The sequence below is a fragment of the Symphodus melops genome, assembly GCF_947650265.1.
Source record: "Symphodus melops genome assembly, chromosome: 9".
Taxonomy (NCBI): Eukaryota; Metazoa; Chordata; class Actinopteri; order Labriformes; family Labridae; genus Symphodus; species Symphodus melops.
In genome coordinates, this window is record NC_136699.1 from 10,069,588 (window position 1) to 10,085,820 (window position 16,233).

The 16,233-nt window shown below is 42.6% G+C and overlaps 1 long non-coding RNA gene across 2 annotated transcripts in view; it reads left to right on the forward strand.

The window, feature by feature from the left end:
- Nucleotides 1-981: 981 nt before the first annotated feature.
- Nucleotides 982-16,233, forward strand: part of LOC306829313 — an 82,202-nt gene continuing 66,950 nt past the window's right edge. The window contains exon 1 of one of the 2 annotated variants that reach the window (XR_013779852.1): nt 982-1,390. This is a non-coding gene — a long non-coding RNA (uncharacterized lncRNA). The remainder of the gene's footprint in view (nt 1,391-16,233) is intronic. The other variant, XR_013779853.1, reaches the window with a different exon arrangement.

Below are 16,233 nucleotides of genomic sequence, written 5' to 3' on the forward strand. Positions count from 1 at the left end.
GCCTGGCCTGCAGGAAAACTTTGTAATTATTATTGAAGAAAAAAAACCCTCTGATCTTTGTAATGCACTCACGGAGGCCGTTGGGTCACTCCACTGCTGTCCGTCAGGCTGGATGATGGCAGCAGGGGTTGTTTTATTTACACAGAGAGGACCTGGACTCTGGAATGTTCTCAGCTGAATGTTTGGATCTCAAGGTCTTCAGCATGAGGCTGGGAGCTGCTTGTGAGCTGGAGGCACCACACTGTGCCTCTGAACTCCACTCAATCCTCTTAAATTCCTTCTACTGGGCAGGAAATTGAAATATTGTGCAGTATTGGCATGCTGATGGTCATCTATCACAGGGGCCTGCAAGGGGGGCAGGTTGGCGTAAGAGGATATCATCTGTAGATCAGAGATGCACTGCTGGGCCTGGGTTCAAAGGTAAAAAGGAAAGACCTGGGTGAGGAAAAAGGATAGCCCTCTTTGCAAGAGTCAACTCTCAAACTGGCTTGCATCACCCATCATGCACATAACCCCAGTGTGCGTTCACCACATCATAAAGGTCATTAGTCTCCTTAATGCACCTGGCCCGAAATATTGGTCCTCATTGTGACTAAATTGACTTAAATGTGTGTCAAATGACATACACACTTCATAAAGCAATGCATGGCTTAAGACTTAAGAACATTAATTAGTTTCTAAGTAAAACAGCATCGTCTGTGAGCTCCTTTCAAACGAATAAGAAAATAAAACCTGATTTAAGCTACAAGAGTTTTTTTTTCTTTACATCAACTTAATTTGGCATCAACAGGTATCCAAGGATTTTGTCATAAACTATAGAGTGTCTTTTGTGCCTATTCATTTTCTAAAATACTGTGATGCATATAGTAAAACAGTCAAAAATGATGATGCCGCCTTCATCGTTGCATAATCGTGACCGTAAATGCGCACAGCGTAGCAGGAAATGAAACTCGCCGGCGCATCACAGGGGGGTAGGATGATGTGGATGTGAGTGGTTATATAAAAGTATAGGGCACAGTTGGACTGAACCAGATGGGATGATGGCTGTCAGTTTAAAGACGAACGCGCTTTTCTTGTCTGCCTGTGGAAATTTCGCCTCTGCGTGACCTTGTGAACTTGCCTTCCGTGTGACCCTCGAAAATCCCCCCTCTGACGGCTCCCAGAACACCCCTCCACATCCTTGTGCTGAGTTGAGCAGGCTATTACCCAGGCAGGAAGTGACATCAACGGGTCCAAACTAAAAATATGTCGCAGGACGGGCTGTCTAGGATGTCCAGGACCGGTGTTTGTAAAGAAGGATGTCATGCACCGGCTCTACAGAGTGATGCTCATTGAAGGATGCAGGAGAGAGCGCCACACAGGCGAGCCAGACAGACGCACTGGAGGCTGAGTGAGTCGCCTGCTGACTAAGTGCTTAAATTCCATCACTTTCATTCATGCAAGTTCATACATGGTGCCACACTTTGTCCTGTCTGAAGTGTGTGACGCAGCGCAGAGTAAAGGCGATAAGACTTGTTCTGTGCATTAAGAAATAGTGTCTGTGTCGCTGTTATGAGACGGGAGTGGGATGTGTGTAGCGACGGAGCAGACAACATTGTTTTGACTGGAATAGCAGGAGGGAGGAGTAAAATCGGCGCGGGGTTTATGTGTGCGCTTTTTGATCCAATAAACTGGTCAGATTATATAAAGTCAGATTTCTAATGACAACTCTCATAAAATGAAGCGACTATGCTGAAGTTGACCAAGTTGAATGTGCGTTCTGTTGCTTTGTAATCGTCCTCTCAGCACATGAATGGCGTCTATTTTTATCCGTCCAGTGCGTGTCTGTGTCGTCCTCACCAGGGAAGCTCTGACAGACCCTGCCGTGCGTCCAGACTGAAAGTGCTGCAGTCACGTGGTGTCTTATATTATCCACCCGCACGTCAGGTACTGCCTACTACTGTGTGCAGGCGGCGAGGGAGAGTTTAGATCTACTATTAGATTTCATAAATATGTTTAGTAAATATTTAAGTAAAGACATTTATTTCTAAACATATAAAACAATTACTGCCCCGTCCTATTTCTATTGCAACACACGTCAATAAATACATCACATCAAAACAACTACACAACCTAAAGTGTTTAATATCCCCTTTATCCATTAAATAATGCACATGTTCTCACTAAAGTGTGTGTCATAGAGAGACTGGACAGATGGACATTATTTCTGCAGATGATAAACAGGCTGCTTTCATCAGCTCACCACCTGCTGTCCTGACTTTCTGCACTTAGTCTGACATGATGTGGAGAGCTCATAATTTGCCTTACAGTTCATAATTATTTATAATATAATACAGAAACATCCTCAATTATCCCCAAATACATTTCTTGTCATATCAACAACACTGCTGCCTGTTGATGACACAACAACAAATGTCACCTTGATCCTTTGTTGTACTTTTTGCATACTGAGATAATTATTAAACGTTTAGATTTCAAGCATTGATAAGGTTATTGACACGTCTTGGAAGCAGCATTGTGTGGATGTCAAACAACACAACAGTGTCACATTAGTGCACATGACTTCCATCTGTAAAATAAATGGTATTGTTTCAGGCTGTAAATTTATAGCACACACTTACTTGCAATAGTTTCCAGGGTACGTGTGCATACAGTAACAAGTATGTCGAGGGGCCTCTTTACACTTCATTGCACATGGACCCCACTGCTTTTTACATCAGTGAATTGTCCTATTGTAAGCTAATATTCAAGACTACTTACAGTAAGCCTGGAGGTCATTGAAAACGTTTAATTGGCTCTAAGTGAGTCTTCTGCGATGGGAAATAATGCATGAGCTATACAGTTGTGCTGCTACTGTATGTGCTCTGCACGTGTGTGCAGCTGCCTATGGGATTACTGGTGTATATAACTCACACTGCTGTTGCCTGCCTGTCTACGGCGATGGCTTCATTATTCATGGTTGCGTGTAGACAGCAGTGCTTAATCTCTTGGTTGAATGGGGCAGCCTGTGACTCCTGTCGTAAACGCTCCTGCTCGGTCAGCCTATCTGGTCTGTGTGGAGGAACGAAGGGGCACCAGAGAGAGAGAGAGAGAGAGAGAGGGGAGGCCTAAAGGTGGCTACGGCAGATTCATGCCCTGTTCTGCTGTGATTTTTGGAGCCAGTTTGTGGCCAGGGGCAATTAGCTTGGCTGGACCAAGGAGCAGGGCCATATATTCTCTGTGGTGAAAGGGTCTGAGCGGGGGGCCTATTGGTGCTGGACAGGTGCAGCGGGAGGAAGGCGTCAGGACTTGAGGGAATCGAAACCAGAGATGAGGCCAAACGACAGTGTCTGTGGCTCTGGGGTCAGATGCTCTCATTCACCCACGGAGGCTCCAGTCCACATTGAGAGCTTCTTCCTGTTCTGACACTGTATCTTTGTGAATGTACAAGCATCTGTGCATGAGTGCACAGTTATCTGTGTTGCGTGAAAAAAGGCATGTGTGCTTAAATGTGTTAGTGGCCCAAGGGCAAGAAGAACGGAGGGTGTGTTTTGAGTTGTAGTAATTATCTGTCTTACTTTATCTGGCTCACACTTGCACAAAGAACATTGGGAACATTTTTTTTTTTGTTTAAACACCCATGTGTCCACTATTATTATACAACACCAACCATGAAAAGCTTTGATCACTCAAGTGTAACATTGGTGGAACAAGAAAACCTTGCCATGATGTGTTTTGACAAGTTTTTGATGCCAAAAGTTGTAGCATTGATTCTTGTGTGCAATTACATAGAGGAACAGTCTGGGCTTTTCTGTCTCTTCTGTAAAGGGGACAAATGTGAGTCGTTGCGCTGGTCGTTAAAAGGAAGGAAAAGTGGTGGTGGCCGACCATGTCCTGAATTTTTTTCACTTGCTTCCTGGTTTTTTTTGTTGTTGCTTGAACTCAGTAATCCAGGCTACAGCCATTACAAATCCTGCTGTCTTGACTTGAGACCTCAGACAGGAGACAGGCTCTGAAACTTGGTTTCATTTAGCATTCCTCTGGGCTTTACGGGCAGGTGTTTAGCATTACTGGCAGGATATTTATTGGCAACTTTAAAGGCAACTTTTTGCTTACCTCACAATTAGGCACACACACAAACAATGTGTGTACTGTAGATGCAAGCGCACATGTGCATGCACACATAAAAACACAAACATTCTCCGTGCATGCAACAAACTAAGATTGACAGCACAATGGAGCATATTCTTACTTCTTTTCCGAACACTGTCAGACACTTTATGCCTTTTGAAGCACAGATACACATCCCAAGAGTCCACCTTTGACCCGTGACCATCTCTCTCTCTCTCTCTTCATGTATCCCTCCTTCCCCTCCACCCATTATGCCAGGTCAGTGTATGATGTGGAGTAGAAATAGGTTTCGGAGGCACGATGGGGATGTGTGGCCTGTAATTACCGAAGCTTAACGGGGCCAGTGGCTGTGATGTGCAATTCTCAAATCAAGGTGCAGCCTGAAGACTCAGCCGGGTCTGACCACTGCCCTCTGCTACTTGATTGCTGGCAGCTGGGTGAGCCATGTCAAGTGGCAGGCTGGGAAATGTGAAATCCCAGATAAAGCACAGAGCCCTAAAAAGCCATGAAGCTCCGGTAATGAGGAAAGTGATGGGGTTTGGGGGTTTGGACATGCTTAGCAGGCAGGCAGTAGCCAGCGGTGACTCTTTCTACCTTTCCCTCTTTTTCGTGTGTCTGTATGTGAGAAAGAGAGCAGAGGTGAAGGTGTTTGTATATTTGACTTTTCTAATCCTGGATTAAGAAGGATCCACCTAACTCCAACAATGCAGAAGTGGTGGGTTAGGTCAGCACAGCTCTAGATACACCCACCCTAATTCCTCCTGGGTCAAACTCAGACATAAATCATAAACCTGCTGCACATCCTGCTTGTGCTTCTCTCGTTTTTCCAGAACCAGTTCCTCTGAAAGTCCTGGTAAAACCTCAAACGTTTCCTGCTCAAACGCAGCAATTCCTGATATTAATGGCGGCCATCTGAATCAGATAGATTCTCAAGAATCTGGAGCTGTTGCAGCAGTTAAACACATTCCTAGTTTTGTGGAGGCCATTATTTCTGCTTCTTAATCACCCCCTTGGCTTTTATAACCTCTTCAAGCCTTATTTTGGGTGGCTGAGGGGGGATGGCCACATGTGGGCAGAGAAGTTACTTGTATAATTGTATCATATACAAGTGTATTTTTTATTAACCCTTGTAACCTTCACATGTTGTTATTGTAGTCATTTTTTTAAAGAATACAGACACCAGAAAGAAAGCTAATATATGAACAACATGTTAGCTTCCCAACTCATAGCCACATGCTCTTTCTTTACTGTAAAATAAAAAAAACAAACATATATTACTATTTCACAAAAGGCCAAGATCTATGCTAAAACCTCTTGGCACATTAAGTTGTATCAAATATTACTCAAACAGGAGGCATTTTTAGGGACTAGTTTCTCTTTCAGATGTATACAGATTTGGTGCACCAGGACGGGAAACTGATCAAAAGCACAGTGCTTTTATCTAGTATAATAATGAGACATGTAACCCCTGTGCTGTGTACTGTTTTTTTGTTTTGCAATTGTTGGATAGTATATATCGGTCTTTGGTTAAACAAACAATACTTATTAGTAGGAAAACATTTTTCATTTGTTTTTAATCTTTCATTTATAATATTATAATATTATTATTAATATAATATTATCTGCCTTATCTTTGAATATTTTTTTTACCAATGGGATTGGTAAAAATTTATGATAACCAAATAATTCCTAATTCCTGATTAAATCTCATGATGAGTTCAAGGCCAAAGCCATTATAGGGTATGATTAAGAAACAATCCCAGAGTTGAAAATTTTGTTTCATATTTGTCAATCTCTCTTTTCTCATCACAGGAAATCAGATACAGAAGTGTGATCAAGCTGTTATTGAGTAGTTCTTTTGTTTAGCTAACTTTTTCACTATTCCAGGCAGCTTGCCATCAGCATCCAATTTGTATTAGATGGTATATGTGAAGCAGCTTGTCTGGCTGGTGGTTTACTAATAGCTAACTGAAACACCTGGGTGTTCAGTCACTAAACAGCGCAAGTTTGCTGTGATGGGTGACACCCTGTCACACCAGGTTTGATGCTGTAATTTACTCAGGTCGCAGCCGTGCATACTGTTAAGCAGGGTGGGAAGGGGAGGGAAATAAAGAGTCACTGCTTGTTTACCCTGCGCCTGGTGACCCCCTGCCAGCAGCTACATCAATTATCACCTTCGAGGAATGTGGAACTCTTGTGTTAAATTCCCTTTGACCCCCCTGTTGGAGGGGTCAGGAGGTAGGCGCTCTCCCCAGTGGGGGGGCATGCAGCCAGTGGGTGCAGGATGAGCAACGTGTGTGTTGATGTGTGTGTGTGTGTGTGGTGGTCCAGGGAGATTCCCTAAGTCTGCATCCTAAGTCCTACATGGTGCTTCCAGACCCCCAAACACAGTAAACAAGATTTACATGGTGTGTTTACAATTCATTTTACTTAGAGAAGCACCAAAGGGGGGTCTTAAAGCACATATGAGACCAAAGTTTCACACGTATGTGAGGATTCATTGAAAGCTCTTTGTGTATTCCCTTGTAAAATGATAAGTGTGCAACAGTATTTTACCCCTCTATTACAGTAAACGTGCCCTAATAAATGAACTCCAACTGCTGACACACTTTGAAGACCTCAGCATTTGTGATTTTAATGTGTTTGTTTCTCTCAAGCTGTTTTTAGTACACAAGTGTAAATCCCAACTTTACGAGTGGCTGTTAATATGCATGTGTGTCAGCTAGAGAGAGACTGTCAGTGACAAAAGGGGCTTTATCCTTCTGAGGTGTATGTCTGACGCTCTTCACTTTAGAGGAGAATTATAGATGGACCATATGACATGTTTAGATACCTGAACACATACGGTTTTCCACCACCATTTTCCTGTGCTCCATATCAAATGCCCTTTTTTAGTGTGAAGAGAGTTGTTGGGAAAATATCACATGTGCTGTAGGGAGTGAAGACACCGTGGAAATCGATTGTGTATGGAATCACTATATTGTGACCATGATTGATGTTCGGAGCGTATACATTTTTATGCTCTCTCGTACAGTCCCTCTATCATGCTGGTCTGCAGAGTGTGCTGCTGCCTGCTTTCCAGCTCTGTCTGAGGTAAATAACCACACTCTGGAGCCCGTCAGCTGCTGTGTCTGCTTTTGATGACTGTGTTGACATAAAATATAAGTACAGTTTCTTGGATGATGTATTGCTGGAGGTATAGTTGTAACAGCTTCAAAGCCAGAAGGAGGATGTAAGTGTCTTGCTGGAATGCTTCTTGGTTTCAACCTCAGTTACCCCGGGACCAGCCACTGTGCTCTGTCCTGAGTCGTCTGCGTTAAGCTGTGCATTGATTAACTCCTCCTTGTGGGCAGCCACCCTTGAAATTTAAGGGCCTTTACACGTTGTGACAAACCAAAGTATCCCCGCAGTGTCATCAGATCACCTCGCCACTTCCAATTAGTGGTCAGCTCAGACCCTTTTTTCTCTGCCTTGCTGACAGGATGGAAAAGCTGCACTTGGCCTTAACCCTGTCCCAAAGATGCAGCACTCTCATCATTTATTTATGCACTCACAGGCAGACAAAACAACACACACACACCCATCCTTTACCAGGACCAACAGCTGTCAGCTAGAGAGATGGTATAGACATCTTGGGGAGGGGGTGAGGTCAAAAATGGAGCGACCAATGCACACTTTGTTGCACAAGGCTCAATGGCTCAATCAGTAAGAGTGTGAAGGCTGTGATGTGGACTTTGCAATGCCAAATTACTCACTTTTCATGAGTCTGCATGCTTTTTCTGTGGGACTTACCCACAGTTCACAGTGAACCTGGTGATTTAAATGACTTGATGTATTGCACCCCACTTGATGTAAAATAATATTTGAAGTAAATGTAATATTTTTTTTGGGGGGGGAAAGCTTAACATAAACCAGGTGAGATGGAATGAGGAAAAAAAATGTTTGGTAAACTAAAGTTACATTTTAATGGCTGTTGACAAAATTGAAAACATAATAGATGGGTTTTTATTTTGGTGTTTAATGCCAGATCTTGTTTTTAGACTTTAACGACTTGATCCTCATATTTATAGCTCCTCCCCCCTCTGAAGTTTCAGCATAGGCTTTGGGGTGACATTGAGTTTGGGTCAATCTGCACATCTTTTGAATCTTTTTTAGTTTATTTTTCATGAATGCGGTCTGTCTTTTAATTGATTTTGTCATGAGTTAATGTCAATCTCTTGACCGTAGATAAAGTTTGAATGACTGAATGAGCAGTTCAACTTCATCAGACTTGTCATAGCGACATAATTTCTCTTTGTGAGTTGCTGTTCCTCTCTTTTTGCAGTGTAATGTGGTTGGTAAAGGGATGGCGGAGGGAGCAGGGGGCAGGGTGTTCTTGTCTGTAGTTGTAGGAATTCTTTTAGGAGAAGGCTGCATGCTGAACTTGAAAAAGCCTTTTGATCTCATCTTTTTATGCTAATCATATTCTTATCTACGCATTGTAAAGCAACTCTTTGTCTTTGTTTATTTGGGTTGGTTTTATGAAGAGTCTTTATCCTGAAGACGTTGATGTGTCATTTGTTTCACCCTCACTTTAAAGTGTATACATTGGGAGACAAAATCAAACTCCCTAACTGTATTTTTTGTCTGTTTGATGGCCTGAATGTAAAAAAGCCTTCTCTCGCTCAGCAAGTCTTCTGTCTGCCTCTGCACACACGAGCAAAGCGCTCATTCACACGCGCCCTTGCATGACTACACAAATGCACAAACAGGACTTCAGCCTTGGCTGGCTCACGCACACATAACACACTCGCTTACTCACTCACTCAGGAATTATCGTGGTAGTAAAACTAGGGGAAGAGCGAGGGAGACAACGAGAGAGGAAAAGACACGGGCGTGGGGGGGAACGGGAATGGAGAGCAATTGTCCCAGCAAAAACTATTTTATCCCCAAGCGGTTTTTAAATGCTGCCTTGTTGGTGACCCAGTCATGAGGACAACCCATTGTTCTCTTGCTATTGAGACTGACGTAAGAGGTTGAAGTAAAAACATGATATGTTGTGGACACGTTATTTTCCTTTTCAGAATAAACTAGAGTTTTGTTCAAAAGTGTGCAGCAGCTTACTCATATTGTGCTTTGACGGATGTGACAGACGTGTTTTCTTGCTGCTCTCACTTTTCTTTCTCTGTCTGTACTCTCCCTACTCTTGTGTATATGTGTGTGAGTGTCTGTGTGTGTGAGTGTGTGTGTGTGTTCTCTCTGGTCCGCTGCATTGGCACAAAAAGGAAGACCAAGCCGCCCCATTCTTTGTTTTGCTTCTTGTAGGAAACTCGCAGCAAATTGTGGCTCAATGAGGCGTTGCTGTTTCTGTGAGCTCTGATAAAGTGCAAACGAAACCGTCTGGACCGCACTGGCCTGCTGCACTTTTTTGTGTTGAAGCTGTGAATGTAGGTCTATGTGATGCTTGGTTGGTGTTGAACATTAGGTGATGGAAGGGGAGGAAGGGGGGGAAGGAACTATTCACAGAGTTTTTAGATGTCACCCCGTGTTTGGAGCTGCTGTCTGCCGTGTTTAATTGTGATGAGGGATGATTAGAGCGCTGCTTAGGACTGGAGGAGAGTTTTCTGCCTTGCTTGCTATCAAAAAGCCCAATATTGTCAAGTCCTTGGATAGCGCCAACATGACACACTTGTCAAAGTGATCAGAGCAGGGCATATGTGCGTGGGTGTAGTGATGTGCATACGGGAACTAGCCCAGTTTTTTACTTCAATGCATTCATCCAACACCTGCAGTAACCACTTACATTGGGTATGAAAGGAATGACTCACTAAATATGCAAGAATTTCATAAGGATTTTGTACTCCTGGAGTTTCAGCACAGAATGCTGGAAGCAAACAACTACTTGAACATGGTTTTAAGAGTTTTTTGGGTGTAGGAGTGAAACATACCCAAAGCAGTGAAGTACGGAAATATTATGAAATAATTTGTGCTTTTTAAAAAAAAAGAAAAAAAGAAATGTTGTTCTTTGGATGATGCATACTTCTACTTAACTTACAACATTAAGATGTTTTATTGTACCTACTCCAGCTAAGTGTAAGATATACATTTTCTCAGAGCAGTAAAACGAGATAGTTTCACATGAGAAAAAAATAGGCATAATTCACATGGATAACTGCATACATCTAAGAAGGGTCTGCTTTGAACATCTCATTTCCATAGGCTGATTTTTCCACATCAGAGAGTTAAGCGTGGAACAAAATGCTGTGAAGATTCTCAGATCAAGTTCATTGAGTCAAGCAAAACAAACACATGGTCTGGGAGATAGACAAAGAAGGAGGGTATTGGGTGTGCCATGGCCCTTGTCTAAAGCGGTTATGAGGCCCACATGGGCGTTCTGCTCTCCAGAGGCTGTTGGGGTAATTATCTTCCGGGGTGCACGTGTGGAAGTGTGTGTGCCACTGAGAGTGAGATTTCGCACTCATGTCTATGAGGTGCACATGGGTTGCACCGGTTGTCAGATTGCATCCTGGGCAGCATCCTGGTTCTTTGGGGGTAAACAGGATGAAATGAACACCCTCAACCCTATTTATCCTTTTTTTCATTATTGTGTCAACTATATGTGCCAACCGAACAAATACAACACTAATATACATCTTTTCTTGCATCTTGGGGACAAGAAAGGGACTCTTGGGGCGTCCCAGAGGAGGAGCCAAGAGGCTGAGGAGCCATTTTTTGACATGGGGCATGGGGCCCAATAACACAAAGCCCCTTTCCCCTGCTCCTCCATGTGGAAAATGGCATAGGAAAGAGAGAAGGAGGAGGGGAAGGAGGTAACAAAAAATGGAGGAAAGAGGAGGAGGGAGGCAGCGTCAATTAGTGGGAGCTGCTAATCATCAGAGCAACACTCATTTAATTGACATGTGAAATCTGAATTCATCTAACAAGTCGATATAGGCAGAGTGGCCATGAACCGGTTGTCTTAGGTCTGCTGCTGGAAGCCAAGAGGGAAGGCGACAGCTGAGGGTGCAGGCTGGGGTCTTTGTTCGATGTCGCTGTGTTGTTAGGTTAGAAGGTTCTCCTCAAGGAGATTACATCTTGTTATGTCTCTGACCCTTCTGGATAAGCAACTCCATGGCTGCCCTTTAACACTCACACACAAGCGAAGCAAAACTTGTGCATGTACTTGCTTTTATTTTCAGCAGAAGGCAGAGTAAACAACTCTTTTTTATACCACAATAAATCTGACCTTGATCATTCCAAGGGCTTGGAAGAGTAAAAGAAAAATCACAAAATGAGCCGTAGAGGGGGGGAAAACGGCTGTCGGTCCACTCCTTCTTTCACAAAAATCAATAAGTGATTTAAGGTCCCTAGAAAGCAAAATCACCAACATCCAGCTGCTTCAGGAAGTGAAAGCATGTGATGCTCACTTCTACCAAGATCTGAAAAGATGGACACCTTTCCTCTCCTTATTTATCAGGGAATTATATATTATATATTATTATTACAGTACTGGTTTACCAACAGATACATCACCTCACCAAAACATTCTTTCACATGTCCACTTTTGACAGAAGAACCAGTGGGTCACTAACACAAAGAATAGAAATCTGGTAAATATACAAACCCCAAGCTTGATTTTTTTTTTTTTTTAATTTAGAGCCATCATCTGATTAAAAATTTTAATTAGTCTTTTTTTTCCAATGACAACTGCAAAACATCCAATTGAAGACCTAACCCTAATTTAGGTGGCATGATGCTTGGTAAATATCAGCATGCTAGCTTGCTAAACTCAGGTGCTGGCTATATTTAGAGACATAGGCATGTTTATGCCATCAGATCTCATGCTGTCTTCTACAACAAACCGTACTTAATAAGCCAAAACAGAAAAGAATCAAGTCATTCTCTGAATGTTTTCATCTCTGAAGAAGTAACCGTTTAATCCCTTGTCCTTCCGCCTTGTTAAGAGAGGAGGTTTTCAAATAATTTGCTTATGTTCCCCGCTATCCACGTCAAGTCTCTCAGCTACAAAGCCATTTCAAAGAGCCCTTTAAATTATAGCCATCATTCAAAAAAGTGAAATCAAATCAACAACCCCCCTCTCCAATCTACACATTTGGTACATTCCCAAAAAGGACTTCCATAAAAGGAGTTCAAACATGGTGGTACTGGTTTGCTACTTCCTGATTGTAAAACAGCATGTTCAGGTGCAGGAGAGGAGCGCTAAGTAAATCAAATAGGTTCATAAAAATAAATGAATAAATAAATATTGTATGTGATGTTTACTGTTCAACAAACAAATGTGAGTTACTGATCAAATTAATCCACAACAGAAAAGACAATCACCACATTGTCAGAAGGCCTCAAACCGTCGTAATCTGGATTCATTTCCAGACACTCACAGTATCTGAACATGTTTGACAATAGGGAATGAAAGTTTAATGAAACATGGTCTAACCCTCTGTAGTTGGCACAGATACTGTACTTGTTGTTGGTGTTAAAACAGGGCACAAAAGCTGCTACTTAAATATGTTTTAACAAACGTTTCAGTTTGTCAAGCATTTCTAGAGGATACAAAAGTTATACTATTCATAATCTCTTTAAAGACCAGTTCAACCAGTTTTAATTTACTGAACCAGCTCATGTATTACCAGTGCTTGAGGGTTGATTTGTGTGCAGCAATTAGTCTGTGCCCATTTTAGGATTTCCCTCCATTTTTTTCTTCGTTGGTTTAACAGTTTGTCAGCATCTTTCTGATCACACTGCCCTGACAGACTGGTCATATTCAAGTTGTTGTATCTTAAATTCTCACTTTGGTAAATATAATTTATCCTAATTTACAGAAAATGATCTCCAGCAATGCAACAAAACCCAATCAACTGTTGAAATCTTTAAAAAAAAAAAAATATAGTCTTCTTGTGGCCTTCCTGGTCTGGTTGGAGCTTGATGACATGAACAGCTCTGGACAGATGTCAACCAGCCTTCTTTACCAGTACGTCATATCATAGGCATGCTCTTTCAGCCCCACATGCACAGCACTGCTGTTCTGCGTCTTTATCTGTGATTTGAGACATGTGAGTTGCCTGACCTTCCCTAAAATGCACTTGTGTGTTATTGATGTATCACTGTGCAAGCAGATTGTTCCATTGTCAGAGGTGACTTTGTAGAAGTGGCAGAGAGTCAGAGGATAGTCATAATACTTCCAAGTCTTTCAGCCAGAGCGTAATCCTCTTTCTTTATCTCTCTGGCTGATCTGGGCCAAATCTGTGTGTGAGAATAATTCAATGAGTGCCCTCCATTCTGTAGCTTTCTGTCACGTTCCCCTCCCTCGCTGTGTGTCTGCACCTCTTAGTTCTCACTTGAATTGTTCTTTCATCTTGCAGAGTGACCTAAGATCTTTTTACAGTGTTTAAAACGTCTTTGTTTTGTTTGTGGGCAGCAATGATCCTGATCCTAGGTACTGCCCACCTTTTAATATAAAAGATCAACTCCACACACCAGACAGGCAATGTGAATTATGACCAAAAATCACTGCTGGATTACTGTACAGCATTTTTGGATACTGTACATATTTTTTGGGATCTGTTTGCGGCAGGTGTGTAGGCTGACTGAATCTTGGGCATCTGATTGGCCCACTGGTACAGGAGCCACTGATTGAATAGTTGCATGCAGGTTTGTGTAGGTTTGTGTAGCTTTGCCTCATACAGAGCAGGCTGATAACTTGTACACATTGGATGCATTACAGATTAGAGCCAATGCCACTATGTGCATGTAAATGTGTGTGTGTGTCAGTTGGAGGGTTTGTGTGTCTAGAATGCTCATCTGTGCAAGAGCACTTTTATCCTCCATGAACAAATCTGCACTGTCTCTGTTCAGCAGAGTGATCACGAAATGCTTGTGCCTCTCCCAGGCGAATCATTAATTATTAACGGCAGATTTGACTTGGCATCGCAGATCGATGCAGTTGCTAGCCATGGTTAGATGATAAGACAGGTCTTTAATACATTTTCAAGCGCTCTAACGGTAATAATTTATTGAAAAATCCTCAGAATTCTTAACTATGTGGCACTGAAGAGTGTGTGAGCTCCGCTAGTTGAAGTCTGTCCGGGGATAGAACCTGGTCCTACAGTACCTTCAGCTTGGACGTCCAAAACTTAGAAATCTTTGATAAAGGCTAACTTTTAGATTACTGATGTTGATGTTTTGTTGATGTTTTTCTTCGTAAAGCCTGCCATGAAACATTCCTTTGATTGAATTATATATCAAAGTGTAGAGCATTCCATATATTTTTTACCAAAAGAAATTCCATTTTACCTTCACAACCATCAAAGAGAAACCACGTTACTATGGAAGATTGCCTTCAGCCTTGAGGGTAGAACAAAAAAAGCCTCTCATGGGTTGAAAAAATAGATTTAGAAAAAGTCTGAAGAAACCTTCCAACATTAAATCCAGACTTGTTCCCATTAGATATGATTTTTAAACATTTAATTGTTTCTTACAGACAAATAAAATATAGAAAGTGTTGCAACCAAACCTTTCTGTGGTAGATCTGAGTGTGTAATTATTAAACGTACTTTTTTATCACCATCGGGATAGAGTTGTTCTGTTAAGCACAATCAGGACTGTTGCTTTCTTGCACTTACTCTTCTTGACCTTTTTAACTATACAACAGAAGAGAAGTAACCAGAGAGCAGAGGAGACATGAAGGAAGACTAAGAATAGCACACAGAGAGGAGACGTGAAGAGTGCTGAAAACAGTAGCTTATGCTCCTCTTCTTGGCAGCATCCGGCCTATTAGAGGCCCTAACTCTGTCATTACACTTGTCAACAACATCCACTGTAACTGATGAGGGTGCAAGGCTAAAACCACAAAGAAACACACATACATTTAAAAAAAAAAATAAACAAAATGTGACCATACTGTACATACAGACACAGTGCGCATATGGACACGCAGGATCAGAATAACAGACACACATACATATTCACACACAAAAACAGTCGCACCATCAGCTGCACATGCCATGCGGTACGACACACACGCAAAACACACACACTTAAACTGCACCGCTTATTGAAAACATGGCAGCACTGTCAACCCCAGACGGCTCTTCTCCGTCCAGCTGTCAAAAAATGGAAAGGAAGATTCACCTGGCTGGTATCTCAATCTTTCTTAGCGCTTAGCTTAGCTTAGCCCAACCATCTGGCTCAGCAGCTCTGCCTCCCTCCCTCCCTCCCTCCCTCACTCACTCCTCACTAACTCTCACTCTCTCTCTTTTAGTCTTTTTAAAGCATGTCAGCAGTTACACAGCGGTCTCAGTGAAGGCTGCTAACGTGGCTAAGTGTCCCCGGGCCTCTTAGTTAGTAAGTGCCGTTTTTCTTTAGGTCTGTGTGTGTGTGTGTGTGTGTGTGTGTATGTGTGTGTGTGCGTGTGTGCTTCACAGATGGCAAAGGGAGGGGAGGGGGAGTTGGAGGGGGTGATGGAGAGAGCTGTCTGAGGCTCCGGCAGCTCTCGTGTCTCTTAGGCAAGGCGGTCTGTCTGTGGGCATCTGCACTGGCAGCATACACACACACACACACACACACACACACACACACACACAAGCCTCCCTCCTTCCTTTTTACCCATCCACCACGGCCACCTCGCCATCCAGCATCCAGCACCGCAGCTTGGCAACCTCTGAGTGCAGAGCAGACACTGAAAAATGATCCCCCTTGACCTCAGATGTGTCACTTCACTGCCAACAATTTTGAAACATGATAGTGCTGAATTATAACTTATGGTCACAAATGGAGAGATGGAAGCTGTGACAGAGAGTACAGAGAGTAGAGCCGCCCAAGAATTGAATTTCCTGCATGCGAGCGCACATCTGCATACATGTGTGAGTGTGTGCAAGTGGGCTGGTTTGTGTGTTGGAGAGTGATGGTCTTTGATTCAGAGCTGGTCTAAGGGTCTGTGTGTGCCCCTGAAACTTTGAAGATGATTAGATGAGTCGTGTTTGTAGTGTGCACCCTGTGTAAGATTGCATCTTACTCTGTGCTGCTGGCTTATTGATCACAGCGTAGGGAATCTCAGCATTTTATTTAATGACATGCCTCCCTGCTATAGGCAGAGAGGTCAGGCTTTTTCTTGTTACAATTTTCTTT